The 16,827-nt window shown below is 40.8% G+C and overlaps 1 protein-coding gene across 4 annotated transcripts in view; it reads left to right on the plus strand.

The window, feature by feature from the left end:
* Positions 1-1,756: 1,756 nt before the first annotated feature.
* The window catches only part of b3gat1b (beta-1,3-glucuronyltransferase 1 (glucuronosyltransferase P) b), a 30,745-nt gene continuing 15,674 nt past the window's right edge, over positions 1,757-16,827 (plus strand). For 2 of the 4 annotated variants that reach the window (XM_084373315.1, XM_084373317.1), the window contains exon 1: positions 1,758-2,231. The gene's annotated coding sequence lies outside the window, so the exon portion shown is untranslated. Of the gene's footprint in view, positions 2,232-16,336; positions 16,365-16,827 lie in introns of all 4 variants that reach the window. The other 2 variants (XM_084373316.1, XM_084373318.1) reach the window with 2 other exon arrangements.

Here is a 16,827-nt window from a genome sequence, read left to right on the forward strand (position 1 = left end):
TTTCTCCCTTCCCGAGAAATGTATTTAAAAACATAAAAATAATAACATTGCTACGACAGGCAACTAGGCACTGTTGTCTGAAATAATCATTAGCAAATGTAATTTATAGATCAAAAACACAACTAAACTTAACAAACTGGGATTATTATTACCAGCGGTTCCACAGTGTAATGCAGTTTTGAGTGTGGTTTGTCCACATGATGTTGCTGTACCTCAGCAGTGATTGTACTTCATTACTTTGAATGTATTAAACATGGAAACTAGAGTGTAATATGAGTGTTAGATAGGCATTATTGATGGCGATAGTTTTCGTAAATGTTTTGTAAATGCTGATTCTGTCAACGGTTCATTACTGTGAGAAATGCTGGTTACTTTTAAACTGCAATAGACAACGTTTCTTATTTCTGACATGCAGCAAAATCAACACTCATTAAAAAATTGCTTTAACCATTTTTACTGAGGTGACTTGGGAACATCACTGATACACAGATCATAAATAAATCAATGCTGTTTAGAGTTGGAGACGGGACATGATGCAATCAAGGCACTTTACTGTACAGCTCCATAACGAGGATAAACATAAAGTCTCCACTAAAGTTTGCAACACTTTCAGGAAAATACCCCAGACTGCTCACATCCTGCCTTACTTACAAATCGCTGTGATTGGGGACAACATTTAAAGGTCAAACCTCAAACTTTGAAAGGCCACAGCTGCTGCACCCTTGGGTCTCATTTTGATGAAGCTCGGAGGGATAATACTTGTTACAGACTGAATCGAGGGAGGCCTGCATTATGAGGAAATAACACATGAAAACTCTGCCTACATTAACCGAATGCCAAATGACGGCATGTCATGACATATCAGCCTTTTCATTAGCAATATTGTGTGCTATTATAATGGACACAGTGCTTAAGACAGTCACTTAAGCTCTTAAGGGACTGTTTAAAATACTTGTAACCAGTGGTGTATACATCTTTTATGAAGTGCAGTAGACTAGTGTTGTCAGTACTGGAGCGGAAAGACTTCAGAATTTGATTGATGTCTTCAGGCGGATGGTTTCTCTGCATCTATTCTCAGCTGAGATGCGCATCTCACTTAAAACAACGTTGTTTTCTTCAGCTATCAGTGCAGTACATCATAGAGTCCACTGTGCACACTGCTGTGGCTTCACAACTGTTACAGTAAGGCACTTGGCTTTTAATATTGTTTTCCAATTACAGAGGTGTCACATGATGCATAGCCACAAACCATTATTTAGTAAAGGTTAGGCTCAACTTTGGTGGATTACCCATGGTAGCGTAGCATTTCTTCTAAATGTCACGCCTTTCAAAAAGAGGAAAAGTAGCACTTAATGGTCCCTCAAGGGTGATCTTTCAATGTCAAAAAATATAATTGCGCCCCGCGTTTTGGAGGTGCTTTTTGCACTTGTTTAAATCAGTGGCTATTCACTGTGCGTGCTACATGCAGGCTGTGAGAATTTCAATCTCTTGTCACAATCTGTCCATCTTTCTTAGACTCACACCAACAGCACGCAGCTGATGAAATAACGCTGCCTGTACATATCTTTCCTTCTCATCTTCTTGTACTCGTGCATGCTGTAGATCCCTCACTGGTACATGCCAATAGCTGCTTGTTTCACAGAGGATGGGGGTTGGTCCTGCCCTCAAATCAGAGACTCCCTCAGTCCCATTTAAATACACTCACAGATGTCTTGCTTCAAGCTGCGTCTGCCTCTCTTTCTCTCTCCTTCTCTCACACTCCTGCTGGAATCAGTCAATTACTGGCATTATTACTAAGAGCAAGAAAGATGAGGCTGAGGGTATTCATTTGGTGCAAAAGGGAAAGGGTGGGAGCTAAACAGGGACAGCGAGAAGGTAAAGTGGGATAAGACGAGAGAGGAAGAGCGACGGGAGGAGAGTAGAATAGAGGGAGGGAGGGTTGAGTGCCAAATAAGCTGCCCTCTCTTCTCCCACATCTCAGTCTGTGAGCACTGGAGCACAGCGTGAGCTCCGGAGTGCAGTCCCGACATGTACACCTGTAAGCCCTATTCATTCATTCAGGGATGCAGCATTCATGTATGAATGGCAGTGACACCAGTGGGACGTTAACGGCAGCAAAGAGTGTTTCAAATCTGTCTTGATGAGATCATTTGAGCTCGGAGACAGAGGCAGCGGAGGAGAAGGCGACATGCTGAGAAGTGGATGCTGAGCTGCTCCCGTCTACACTTACGGTCTGAACCTTTTCTCTCCTTTGATCTGTCAGTCTTTTGAAATATGCAGCAGTATGGACGGACTGGACATGCTTTCTGACTGTTTATGGATGTTTTTTTGGGGGGGGGGGGGTCTACTATCACAGTGCATGCTGGATAAGATAAGCTACAGCAGAGATGAGTTTGTCAAACCCTCTGCCATCTGTCAGGCTGAATTACAGAGAACTTTCATGTTGATGAAAGTCATTAACACATTTTCCTTTTCTGTTAAGATTCTTTATTTATTTTTTGGTTCACGGTATAAAATCTTGTCTAACTGGTGAAATGCTCACATTGTAGTAACAACGGATATCTGGTAGAAAAGATCGATACCTTTGCATGATCTGTGTTTTCTGTACTCACTGTCAGCTGTAGTTTACTGAGATGAAGGCTGTCATCCCTGGCTCTGCTCTGTCAATACTAAAATGTGAATCTTTTAAATAGACTCTGGATGATCTTCAAGGTGTCTTTATAGCAACTTGCTGCCAAACTGTCTGAAGTGAACTACAGATTATCTAACACTTCAGCTACCTGCATATTTGCACGACTCTTTGTTTTATATTTTTATATTTTAAATGGTGTGTTGTGCCATGCGTGGTGTATGTACATTTGCTGTACTTTAACACAGATTTCCACTCAGGTGGACTGTAAAAGTCAATCAATCAACAAATGAAATTGTAAATCAGCTGGCACCAGGAATACTACTAAAATACCATCTGTACATCAATATAGCCAGAGTGACATACACACTTTGCATTTTTAGAAATAGACTTATGCATCTTAAAAGTTAATTCGGACCTAACTAAAGCATGAATTTCTGTTCTTCTTTGGTTTGCAAAGTTGAATTGAGTGTAGAGCCTTGTTAGTCTGAATTATCAGCACAAACTAATTCTGTGTTTTAACTCTAACTCTAGATTTTGGATATCGTTATATCGTTATATATAAGATGTAAGTGTTGTCTTTTCCTGGTTTTAAAGGCTGCATTACCAACACCTTACCTTAGCCACTGAACAGGTTGATGACCAGTGACTCCTAGAATGACATAACTCACCAGTCCCAAAGCAACATAACCGTTACAGTTATGTTCCAGTGGCAGGCGAACTGGACCTTCATTGTACGGTTGCAGTTCTGTTAGACAGGCAAGAAAACTACTTTGTCAGGTTTAGAAAAACATGGTGGTTTGGGTTCAAATAACTGTTACGTATGTAACTTCAGTTACGTCGTGTACATGACGTCACAAAACTCATCATTGACTTCTGGTTTTACACTTGACACAAACAGCAGTCTCCTGGATGAAAGTCTTGTGCCTTGTTTAACTAAAATCAACCGTCCTAAACCTCCTTCTTATGCAGACTTTGTTGCTCTTTATACTACTTAACCACTAGAGGTCATCACCTAACAAAGAAAAGATAAATATGGGTTGTAATAAGCTGCTTTCATTGTCAACCTTCACTGCCTGGCCAAAAAAAATGGGAAGGGGGGGGATCAGGCCGCTACGTCTTCTCCAGCACATCCCAAAAAATTCTCAATGGCATTAAGGTATGGACTCTGTGGTGGCCAATCCATGTGTGAAAATGATGTCTTGTGCTCCCTGAACCACTCTTTCACAATTTGAGCCTGATAAATCGTGGCACTGTAGTCCGAATATGCCCGTGCCGTCAGGGAAGAAAAAATCCAGTGATGGAAAAACCTGGTCATTCATTTTTTGGGCACTTAACATTACTGAACCTAGATCTGACCAACTGAATCAACCCCAGATCATAATACTGCCCCCACAGGCTTGTACAGTAGGCACTAGGCATGATGCCTCACTTCATCTGCCTCTCTTCTTACCCTGATGCGCCCATCACTCTGGAACAGGGTAAATCTGGACTCATCAGACCACATGACCTTTTTCCATTGCTCCAGAGTCCAATCTTTATGCTCCCTAGCAAGTATTTTTTTTTCCAATTATCCTCACCAATATGTGATTTTCTCAAGGCTACACAGCTGTTTAGCCCCAATCCCTTGAGTTCTCTCCTCATTGTGTGAGTGGAAATGCTCTTACTTTCACTATTAAACATAGCCGTGAGTTCTACTGTTGTTTTTTGATGCAGGCCAATAATTAGACCCTTCTGAAACAGACTAAAAACTTTGATTTTGTCACTCAGATTCCAAAATACAAAGATTTATGTAGCGTATCAAGATATATCACAAAAACATGGCAATAGCATTTTAAGCCCTAACAGGCACACATGAGTCGATTATGGAGAACGAAAACGCTCAAACTATCCTCTGAATGTGTTCATTGCACATGTGGCATACTGTGCGGATGTTTTCCACACTTAACGAAAACTACAAGCAATTTAGAAAGTGAGAGAATTCCTGAGAGTCTTTTTATGCTGAATGTCAAAGAGAAAACCTGTGCTGCTATCAATGCAGTGTTAGTCAGACATGGACCAGCGGCAGATCATTGCAATAGCATCTCTACAAAGATTTAAAAAGAAGTCTAAAGGATTAACATTCAGGCTTGCCTCTCATTTGCTGTTCATTTACAAATTGCTTACAAATAGTTCTTGTTGAAATAGTTTGATCTAGAATTAAGATCTCCTCAGAATTCATCAGAGGGCTGTTTCCTGGAGCATTTGAAATCCTCCCCAACTATTTTGTTTCTGCATCAGTTCCTGTGTAATCTAAATCGATTGCATCTCAGCAGAATTAAGAGCAGCTCAGAAAAGATATTCATTACGCTTTGAACTAGCTCTGCAGGCTTGCCATTTCTTTTTTTTATCTGCGTACTCCGCTGTGCCCTTGATGTACATTACAAAAAAAGTGCCTCGGAGTCAGATTGTTTGAGGTTGTTTTTGCCCACTTGAAAGCTGGTTCAGATCAGAGGCAAATTCTCACTTCAAGCGGAGGGAATGCTGCATGAGCAGATCAATACACAGAGCAGGTCCTCGCAAAACCAGCACTATCATCCTACGGAGCAGGATGCTGACTCCTGTGAAGTTCCACTGAACTGTAATCTGTCATGCCAGATGTACAATAAGGGATGTGTAGACGATAACAGAAACATTAAGTCTTTAATGATAACTGTGGGAAGATTCTCTTAGTAATAACTAATATTGTATGTTTACTTGAATTATTCAGTCCACAGAAAAGCAAGGATTTTGCTACCAAGTGGTTGTAGAGGCACTGTAATGTTGTGTTGTCAGGCAAACTTCTCCAAATATTACACCAGGAGGAAGCTGTGCTTAAAAGATTCCTGTTAACAGTGAGTTGAAATTTGGGACAGACCTTCACATCTTCCTCATACCTGTCAGGTTCAAACAAAAGAGGACTCAAATCAAAACACTCAAAGTAAGTCCATAAACATGCAACACAAAAACAGGCAGGGGCAAATACACAAAAAAACCAAAGAGAAATACAAACACAAAATAAGGTACAACACTAAAGAAGCACAGGGAACACTGGCAGGAACACGAGGAACACTGGAGACAAGGAACAGACGTGTTGAAGCAAAACAGACGACTGACAGAGAGAGGGAACAACACAGGCTTAAATGCAAACTAAACTAACAAGGGGATGAGGTGCAGGCGGAGAGACACTGGGAATAGGGCAGCACTAACAAGACTGATGTGAGACAGGAGGGAGGGCAACCAAACTGAGGAGGAGCACAGGAACACAGGAGGGGAACAGAACACCGTGAAGTAGAACGTACCGACAAGAGACGTAACACAACACACAGGATTCAACTACAAAATTAAACAGGAAATCATCAACCCACAAAACCCATACCATAACAATACCATCATCGTATTTTAATTTGTCCAGTACTTTGGTTAAGGACCCAATACATGCTCAACTTATGATTTTCTTATCAGCTGTGCTAGGCTAATGCTTGCTAACACAATGAACTAAGATGGTGAACATGGTAAACATAGCCAGCTTAACATCAGCATGTTAGCTCAAAGAGGCAAAGCCCCACCCTTTTCAGTCTGCCCCATGGTACCTACAAAAATTGAACAGTGGTCAATGTGGAGATCATTTTGTAAGTCATGAAAGTCAGAGTTTGTTGTAAAGAGAGTAAAACAGCTTTTAGTTTTGTGTTAAACCGCTTGGTGAACTACATCATCCTGCTTTAAATACATCACCAACACCAGCACCTCGGCACAGAAAAGTATTCGAAAAGTCATCACAATAAATCTGGTCATATTGACATATGTGAGCATGTTAGCATGCAAATGCTAGTATTAACACTCATGGCAGGCGCTCAAATTGAAAACGATCCAATTCAGGGAGTCCAGTTTGAGTAACAGATCCACGAGTCTGAAGGCTTATCAGACAAAGTCAGAAAACAGGCAGGAAACTCCACTTACCATGAGCCATGGCAGCGGTGTGCTGGATAATGTTGCGCTGCAGTCCGGCAAAAGTTAAGCGAGGCTTACCAGACAATCCTGCATGTTTTTGCCAAATGCCTTCTGCATTGGCACCCCGGCTGTGTCACCAGACCAGTCTCATTCAAATGAATGAGAGGGGTGCGTTTTTGGAGCAGGGCTGAAGTCAGTCTGAACACGGTCTCGTGTGTGGTGTCAGGAAAAGCACTTCTGCAGCAGATTAAAAGGCTGTGGATTAAATTAAATTATCTGGTATTTTATATACATTTTATTCATAATATGTGTCACACTATATCACTCACAGAACCATGCAAGCATGACTGATGTGTGCAACATAATATCAGTCTACTGTGTTGATTGTACCTTATGATTATGAGATTTTCATCCATGCCTATTGTTTGCTCTATGATTACTGGTTTCCTGTCCTGTTGAGTGTTAATGATGTCAGAGCAGAAACTTTAAGTATAAGTTGAGCTAAATCTGTACAGTTGTAGCATCAGCAGCAGCCAGAACATTGTGTAAATCAGTGAACATGAATGCACTCATATGTTAGCATATGTCCTATTAATTTCTTTAATATTACTCTCGAATTTGTGCTGCATCATGGAGAATGTGTCCAGCCTAGCTGTGACTCAACCTTAGCAAATATCAAGGAGATAAAGTTTGTCCTACTGCAGATTCTTAATGAGGGTCACACTCTCCGTGAGGTGAGGCTGACTTTGGACCTCTGCCTGAATGTGAGATAATGTTTTGTCTACTGCAGACAAGTTGAGTGAGGAGTAAGTTCTTTAAACACTTTGAGGCCGGAGCAACTTCATTACCCAGAGAGCACACAGCAGGTGCAGACAAAGAACAGGCTCGTATATAAAACTTGAAAGCAGTGACGCCGGGAAGAATCCTGAGAACATTAGCAGACAGGCACTGAGGCTGTGAGATCTCAATGTAACGATACACCCTGTTTTATCAGCCTAATGAGTGGAATGTAATATTTCAGTCTGATTTGTAAAAATGACATTGTAGAGTCTGGTTGTACTTCCCGATTGCCTACAGGGAGTGGTGAATCAGTTGGTGAAGTTCAAGGACGTGCACAAGGCCGGGCTATAGTTGCCCGAGCAACAGCCAGTCTGACCTGTTCGGCTGAGCTGCCCCCCTGGACAAAAATAGGTTTTGTTTTTGCTCTAGCGGCGGTATAAAATAAAACAGCCCATAATTGTAAGAGCTAAATCACATTAATTGTCATATCATCCAAACTTGTATTACTTTATGATTGGCGGTCCAGAGCCATGTGACACTGTAGCATCCAAAGTTGGTATTGTTGCCATTGTGTGAGGGCTCCTGGTGGGTCAATCGGTTTAAGAGGCATGGACAAACACCTGGGGCCTCATGTATCAATGTTGCGTACGCACAAAAAAGTGGCGTACGTCATTTTCCACGCCAACGTTCAGATGTATCAAAAGTGAAATGACCGTGGAAATGTACGGTGCCCCACGCCAGCTTCATGGCTGGCGTACGCACGTTTCTACAGCTATTGTTCCTTTGGCGACACTCTGAGGTGATGCTGGGAAACTGTTAATTATGTGAAAACAATTTGTCCTCAGAGTAATGTGCACATCAGAGACACGGACAATTAACACACACGTGTTTGCAATCATATGGATCATAAATCATAAATCATAAAAACATGCGCAAAGTGATGAAAAAATGCCATTAACAACGGCAGCCTTGGCCTTGTTAGAAGACATCGCAAATGTTAATATCGGACGTGAGAGGGTGTTTAGAGAACGGGAAGATCTGTTGGCAAATGACGACAACTGGCTCATGAGTCGTTTTAGGTAGCCGAGGCCAGTGTTACTGGAGCTGTGCGCAGAGCTGCGGCCGGCCCTAGAACGAAACACAGCCAGGAGCCAGGGGTTGTCCGTGCCCACACAGGTGCTGACCACTCTGGGGTTCCTGGCAACAGGAGCCTTCCAGAGGGAGCTGGCCGACCGGTCAGGAGTGTGCCAGTCCACCCTGAGCCGAGCCATGCCAGCTGTGTGGGACGGGATCATAAGAATGTCATCCTGGTACATCAAAGTCCCACACAATACTGTTGAACAGGCCAACATTGAAGCGCAATTTGCAGCAAGAGCCGGTTTCCCTAATGTAATCGGAGCTATTGACTGCACACATAAAAGCGCCATCACAGGATGAATTTGTTTTCGTCAACAGGAAACATTTTCATTCAATTAATGTTCAAATAATATGTGATGCGCAAATGCAGCTCACCAACATCGTGGCAAGGTGGCCTGGTTCAACGCATGACGCGTTCATTCTTACCAATAGCATGGTTGGTAACAGGCTGGAGGCTGGCACGGTGCGCGATGGGTGGCTTCTCTGAATAATGTATCCGTTTAATTGCGCCCCGAATGTAAACCAGCACAATGCCCATTTGGGCACGTGCATTCAAATATGTGCATTTGTTTTTCCCCGGTGAAAATAGAGCGGTAGAGCTATCTGAGAAGCCCTTTATTGTCTCCTTGTGTTCAGGATTTGTGTCATTGAACGCGTGCGTAAAGTTGGAGATGTCACACTGCAGTAGCCACGGCCACGTCATTAATATAAGTGTGATCCGTCTCGTCAATCCTTGTAATGAAGTTGTTTTGTCCTTCTGTTTGTTTCCCACTAACGTTGGCACTTATATTATAAAATAAATATATAAATATATATTATTCCTTTTGAAAAAAGTAATAGTGATTCAATCAAGTGGTGCATGAACGAAGGAAACCAAATCTATTTCACATGTTATTGGGCAGAAATCCTCCGCTTCACCTCCACGTCGGACCATTTTTTATTTTTAATTTTAGTGAGTGTGCGCTGCTCCGACCCCACAGCGTTCACTGCCTCACACACACGCTCCCACTCAAATCAAATCAAATCAAATCAAATTTTATTTGTATAGCCCAAATTCACAAATCACAGTTTGCCTCAGAGGGCTTTACAATCTGTACAGAGACGACACACACGACTCACATTTCTTTTTTTTTTTTTCTTTTGTTTTGTGTTTGTTCCTGGCGAGAGGCTACCAAATGATACAGATCTTCGTCTCGACTTTATTTAATAGCGTTTCGAGCTCAGACTCGGTGAAGTTGCGCTGATCTGATGGTGCAGAGAGGGGAATCCCCGGTGCAGGCCCTATTTAAATTTATTTGCATATTTAAATGAGGGCGTGGACAGGGAGGAGTTTAGCACTTCTACATGTGTGCTCAATTCCACGTTGATTGGGATGGACAAAGGGAAAGTGCTTGGATCGATGCTTACGCACACTTTGATACATCTGATTTTTTTTGTGCGTACGACAGTTTCTGGATTCTAGCGTACGCCATGTTTCAGTAGGAAATCCACGCAAGTCTTAGTACATGAGGCCCCTGGTGCACTCCCGAGAATTATGTATAGCGTTCCATTACTCAGTCTTGGGCAAAAACAAAAGCTACAGACTAATCAGTGACTTTGACTAAAATAACTCCCTTCCCACCTCCTCATTTAAGCTCTGACTGTGGAGGACAGACAGAGAAAGAGCAGCAGTGTGCGTTTCTTCAACTAAATGAGGCGTCCTGATAATGACTGGACTGCTTAAAACTTAGTGCACTACTTTTAAAGTTTCTCTCCCTCGGGAACTGAGAAACAAGTAAACATGTTAATGTGTGTGTGTTCTGTATGAGAAATCAGGACAGGAGCTGTGCAGTAGAATATGGATGTATATAAAGGGAGCTGCTCTGCCTGTGTGTATGATAATTGAGTCAGTGCCATGCATTCGAATTATTGCTGATTGTGGAAGCTGATTGTATATGTGGCTGTTGCTGTATGAGATATTTTTGAATGTGTATTTACTTGTGTGGGAGTGTACAATACTTCCAATCAGTGAAATGTGACTGAAAATGCATTTATTTAAATATAACAAGGATTTTGTACACTCATGAATATATACATTTCCCATATAGTCTCACTTCAGCAGCTGAATCTATCTCCTATATATGAATACTACCAAGTTTCTTTCAAAAGTAAAAACAAGAATATTCTGATGTCACTTGAAGGCAAAATGAGAAGCTGCTCCAATAACCGTGACACAGAATTGTTGTTTCTCACTTTGATCATGAGAATAATTGGATTACGCTAATTACATGCCCAGCAGAATATTACACTTGTGCACACACTGTGATTTTTGATGCGACTGATTGTCGTTTGCCCCCGGCAGCTGATTTGAATTCTATTACATGAATGCAGCAATTACGACATGGCCCTATAAGTATCTTCACATAATTATTACTTTGATTATGGTCATATTTAGTGAATTGATGGCGAGATAAGACATGAATGTTGATGATTGGTGATTGCCTCAAGTGAAACAAGCACATGATTATTTACTCAATCAACAAATGCAGTATGCAAAATAGCTAGAAAAGGGGAATATTAACTGAGGGAACAGCTTGATTAAATTATTCTCAAACTCAAAGTACATGCAGTAATTAGATTATAGTGTGCACATAACCAGAGCAGGTGATGATAATGTGTGCAGACAGTACTCATGGTGATTTGGTCCACTTTCTGTTTCTGAACAGAAATAAGTGATGTAAGTTTGACATCAGGTTCAAATCTTTTACATTCATTGAGTTAGTCTCCAGTGCAGCAGCGTTAGACAATGTTTGGAGATGTAACTGTTACAGTATGATTCTCACTTTAAAGCACAATATGAAAAATTATGAAACAAACAACAACAAATTGTAAGTTTAACCATAAAAAGGCTTTGACAAAAAATGGCTTTTATTAGTGTAAGATGGGAGTCATGTGCATGAAAAGAATCAGTGCAGCTCAGTGTGACGCATCTTTTTACTCCTCACCTGCTATTATAAAAGTCAATTTGATTTTACTGGCCAGCACAACAAGGCTGTTCAGATTCTGTCTATTGGCTGAGGAGAAATTTAAAAGCCAGACCACAATCTAAATGCACATTTCATCTAAATTACTGTATAAATCACTGGATGATATTATATCTTATTAAGATTGTATTCCACGGATGAGAGAGAAAATATTTTATAAAACTGTTACTGCACACTTCCATCTTCCTACCAATACAGACACGTTCTGTCATGTTCTCTCTCTTCACCTCAAATCTGAGGTGTAACATGAAAAACCTTCCTGTATGTGCTGCAATATGTCCCCACATTACAGGAAAAAAAGTCAATCCTTACCAGATACTTATCTGTCACCACAAGTCACATTTGAATATCTATGTTATTTTGCGACTGGTATTCAATAATATGAATGACAGTAAAAGTAATGCAATGTGGCATTTCCGCATACAAACTTTTAAATAACTGAGCTGACAAACAACCCCGAACACTGATTGTTGAGTTTTTGAAATACTGCTATACGACGTCAGTTGCTTAACATTCTGGGCTCTCTGTTGTTGTATTTTGCACTTCATAACATGTGACACATTTTCAATAGGAGACCGATCTGGACTGCAGGCAGGCCAGTCTAGTACCCGCACTCTCTTACTGTGAATCCATGCTGTTGTAATGTGCATAATGCAGCTTGGCATTGTCCTGCTGGAATAAGCAGGGACATCCCTGAACAAGATGGATGTCTAGATGGCAACATATGATGCTCCAAAACCCGTATGTAACTTTCAGCATTGATGGTGCCTTCGCCAGTGTGTTACTCATGCCATGGGCACTAACAGACCCACCATACCATCAGAGATGCTGGCTTTTAAACTTTCTGCTGGTAACGGTCTGGATGGTTCTTCCAAATTGTCAAAGACAAATGTGGATTCGTCAGACCACAGCAGACTCTCACACTTTCTGTGTGTCCATCTCAGATGAGCTCAGGCCCACAGAAGTCAGCTGTGATTCTGGATGTTGTTGTTATACGGCTTTCACTTTGGTTTGTAGAACCCCAACTCTCATTTGTAGAGGCAGTGACAAACTGTGTTTACTGACAGCTGTTTTACCTCAGTATTCCTGAGTCCATGTAGTAATATCCTTTATACCATGGGTGCCCTAACGTTTTGCTTGGAAGGTGTAAAAACTGAAGGTTGATGGTGAGCAGCAGGCAAAAAAACAAGACCCTATTGTACTGTAGGGATGAAAAATGTAACTAGGATACTAAGTTCTCTTAATTGACTGACTTCCTGCTCCAGGTATATTAACAATTAGTGACCCCACATATTTAGAGTATTTTACCTTGAAAAAAAAGAAAACAGCATGTATATTATTAAATATTATTTCCTTTTTTTCTTTTATTATTGCTGGAATCATCTGCTAGATCACACTGAACCTTATGACCCATGGGCCCCAGTTTGGGAGGCCACAGAAAGAGAAAGAGCAGCAGTGTGTGTTTCTTCATCTAAATGAGACATTCTGATGATGACTGGTCTCCTTCAAAGTTACTGCACTATTTTTAGTGTGTGTGTCTGATTACAGATGCTGATTGTACATGTGGCTGTTGCCGTATAAGATTGTTTTGTTTTTTTCCAATCGCTTTAAAGTCAGAATTTAAATATATCTTTATGTTGATCTCTCCGATGCTAACTAGTATAAAACAAGGCACTTTTGTTGCTTCCAATACTCGCTTTAATTACGAGAATAAAAATATTCCAGAGTTGTTGTTTTTAAAATCGAGCCAATATACACACACGCAGATCCTAATTGCAGATTCAAACTGTGCTGTAAGCAGGAACATTTTCCCTGTCAGAGCTGTGAAACACATTGTTGGCACAGTGCTATCCAGCACTCATTAACACTTTCACTGAAATGTTAGACTTCACACTGTCTGTACTTGTAAACGTCTTCACAGTAGAAAGCAGTAATTGCAAACGCCCACACGTCAAATTCTTTTACTATTTTTTTTTTTAGTTGTTAGTTTTTAATAACTCTTTCTACAGAAGACTTTAAAATCTGCTTCTTAGATATTATCGCAGTTTAACTGTACTGTACCCGCATTTCATACATAAGCAATGATGGTGTGAACTTGGTGACAACCAAACCAAACATCACATCTCCTTATATGAGTTTAGCCTCAGTAATTTTATATTTATATGCCACTGCTGAGTACATAATGACTGCTAATGAATTAAAATAGATTCTAGCATCCTCTTGACAAATGAGGACATGCTGGGAATACAAGTTAATCTGATGCAGCAAGTGTGTGTGTGTGTGTGTGTGTGTGTGTGTGTGTGTGTGTGTGTGAGGGGTAGGCAGAGTAGAGGCGTCTATAACACAAGTCTATAAGGTGCATTCATCGTCCATTCAGACTGAGATCTGCATAATGCTGCAGCACCAGATCAGCTTCAGTTCAGTTAAATATTATGATGTTTGACTTTAATGTCCACCAATACCAATATCATGATACCAGTGTTATATTGGTATCCTTGTTGCCATCAACTCTGTGAGTCGGTCATCTACCCCTCAGTGCTCTGGCTTCTTTGTTGCTTCTCTACATTAATGGAAAAGGGATGGACTGTCAGTACCAGATGTGAGTAGCGTATGCACGAGCACATCCTCTGTCTGAGACAGTTAGGTGCAGCAACTACACTTAGATAAACTACACACAGAACAGCAGTTAAACTGCTGTTCTGTCTGTAGTTTTGTAGTTTATCCCCATTTCAATTAGTTAGTTTACTTAGTTTGTGGTTATTCAATTCAAATGGACATTATTGACATGACTGCATTTCTGCATAGGCCTGGGTGATAAAACATTAACAATATGTATCGGCGAGAGACATGTCGTCAATAGCAATAAGACAATAGTTTGATAAAATGTTCAATAGTTTCACATGTTTACATTGAATGCAAACCAAAGCACAAAGCATATACACCCTGGCTTACAAACAGCCTATCGTGTCCCTTGATAATGAAACGTGCAACAAGTAACACGAGGAAATTAAATAAGAGAGATAAATAAAAAAGAGCAGGTCAGCTCGCCGGTATGACAAAATTTTTATTTATTTGTGTGTTTATTATTGTTGTGTTAACATAATTACAACCTGTGTGCCTTGATAAAAGATGTTAAATTCACAATAAAGAGGTTAAACTCATCCTTTTTTCTCCTGGTCTTTAAAAATGATTAAAAAAAATCTTCATTAAAAAACTATAATTATCGTGACAGACTTTCTAGCCATATCGTCCACGTCAAGTTCTGCATGTGGTTTTCCAAGTGTCACTGCTCACATGTACAGCAGTCTGGTCAGTGGTCCTATACACTTCTAAGTTTGATGCTATAGTTACCCCTCTACTGTCACTTCCTAAAGTGCCCCTCCAATGCAGTCGTATTAAGAGTTAACAGTCCAAGTCAGGAGGTGGTTGTTTGGTTGGATGGGTCATACACTAGACTTGCATCCCAGAGACCGGGGTTTACATCCTGTGTGTGACCAAGAGTCAAGAAGGATTTGTTATTTAGTAATGTTACATAAGTATGGTAATATACATAGTTGGCATTGCTTACGTTATATAAGCAACATACTTATGTCACTTACATTAGGATGTGACGTAAGTTACGTGACTGAATGGACTTATTTTAACCCAAAGTATGATCTTTTCCTAAACCTAAGCGAGTAGTTGTGGTGCCTAAACCTAACCACACCGCGACTGTTTGACAACATTAGTTAGTCATAATATGTTATAGTATGTGAAGAAGGCTTCTGAATATGGATTGCTCCTCCTTTGTGAGCATTTAATGATTGAGAGAGTTATTTCAATAATTATTGAGGACATGCAACATGTCAACACACAGACATTGATGGACCCCAGAGAAGGAAGCCTACTTACTTTGGTGGTCTCCTGACTTTCCCTCTAGCCCCAGCATCAGTTTGATATTTTGTTTTGAGGGAAATTACTTGACAGTTGGCTGGTTTACTATGACAGTTCATACACACAGTCACATCCAATCAGTATGAATCATAATCACTTTGATAATCCTCCGATCCTCCTCAGTAGTGCCACCATCTGGTCGAAATTGTATTTTGTCCATTACTTTGATTTAGGACCAAATTCCTACAAAACTAATGACATTTCACATTTCTATCCACCTTGGAAGTGCTGATCTATCAGCTGATGATGAATAATGTTGAGGCTTCTGAATGTGACCAAGACAGTCAAAACTAATGAAGCTCGTATGATCTGAGTTGTCTTCTTGATGCCCCTCCAACCTCCCGAATAACACTGAGACAAGCTCCAAAAGCAACACGTATTGAACCATGTTGTATCACGTTCTGTGTAAACCAAGATGAGTATCTCCAGAATACAAAGCAAGTGAGAGAAATGACACTTGCAGAGATAGAGCTGCCACAGTGAAAAGCCACTAATTATCACCAGGCTGATTTTCAAAGAAGCGACCGCTCTGGAAAACACAGGAGCTATGCTTCACAGTGTTTTCATCACGAACACATCAATATTGCCACTGCCAGCTGAAGAAAGTATTAATTGAATGCAAATTTTAATGATTTGCATTTTAATAGCACACCTACACTTCCTTCTCTTTGCAACACCTTCGAAACTGCATCATCGTCTCATTAATCACCCATCTGTCAAACACTGAATGGCGTTACTCTGAGCCTCAGCACATAAACAGATGCAGACAGAATATTGATGGAATGATAGAAGTGATACAATAACAGAAAAGTGAGAGCACAAGGAGAGCTGTCACTTGATAACGTTACGTTTTTTTTCTCTGGAGGGTCATGCGAGGACAAGGCAGCATAACGGTAAGTTGTTCAGAAATAAGTCCTGTCAGGTCGGTCGCAGGTGTCGGGTTTCTGCTGGATACAAAGACGGCAGTCGGAGAGGAGGTGTTGAGCTGAGAGCAGTTACTCTTCTACAATGAATCTGTTTACGTGCACACATTATTTCAAACAGCACCGCAGATCATAATGTCGCTAATACTGTTGGCCATAAAAGGCTGTTTATAAGCACTGTCTTATTGTGCTCCCTGAGAACATGTGCATGAATAAACAGCATCTTTCTTGGGGAAAATGAGGCTGACTCAGACGGTGAAAACCCAAACAGGCGATCAGGTGCATCGAAATAGTCTTTTTAAATGTGTAAGAAATAGTGACGATGAGGTTTGAATTTGTTTGATACTGGGATAATGATGGTGCGTGTACGGAATGAAAACAAAAAGGGAAATTGAGGTTTGGGAGGAGGCAGGAACAGAGAAGTTAACAGACG

Source organism: Pagrus pagrus (assembly GCF_965226575.1).
Source record: "Pagrus pagrus genome assembly, chromosome: 14".
NCBI lineage: Eukaryota > Metazoa > Chordata > Actinopteri > Spariformes > Sparidae > Pagrus > Pagrus pagrus.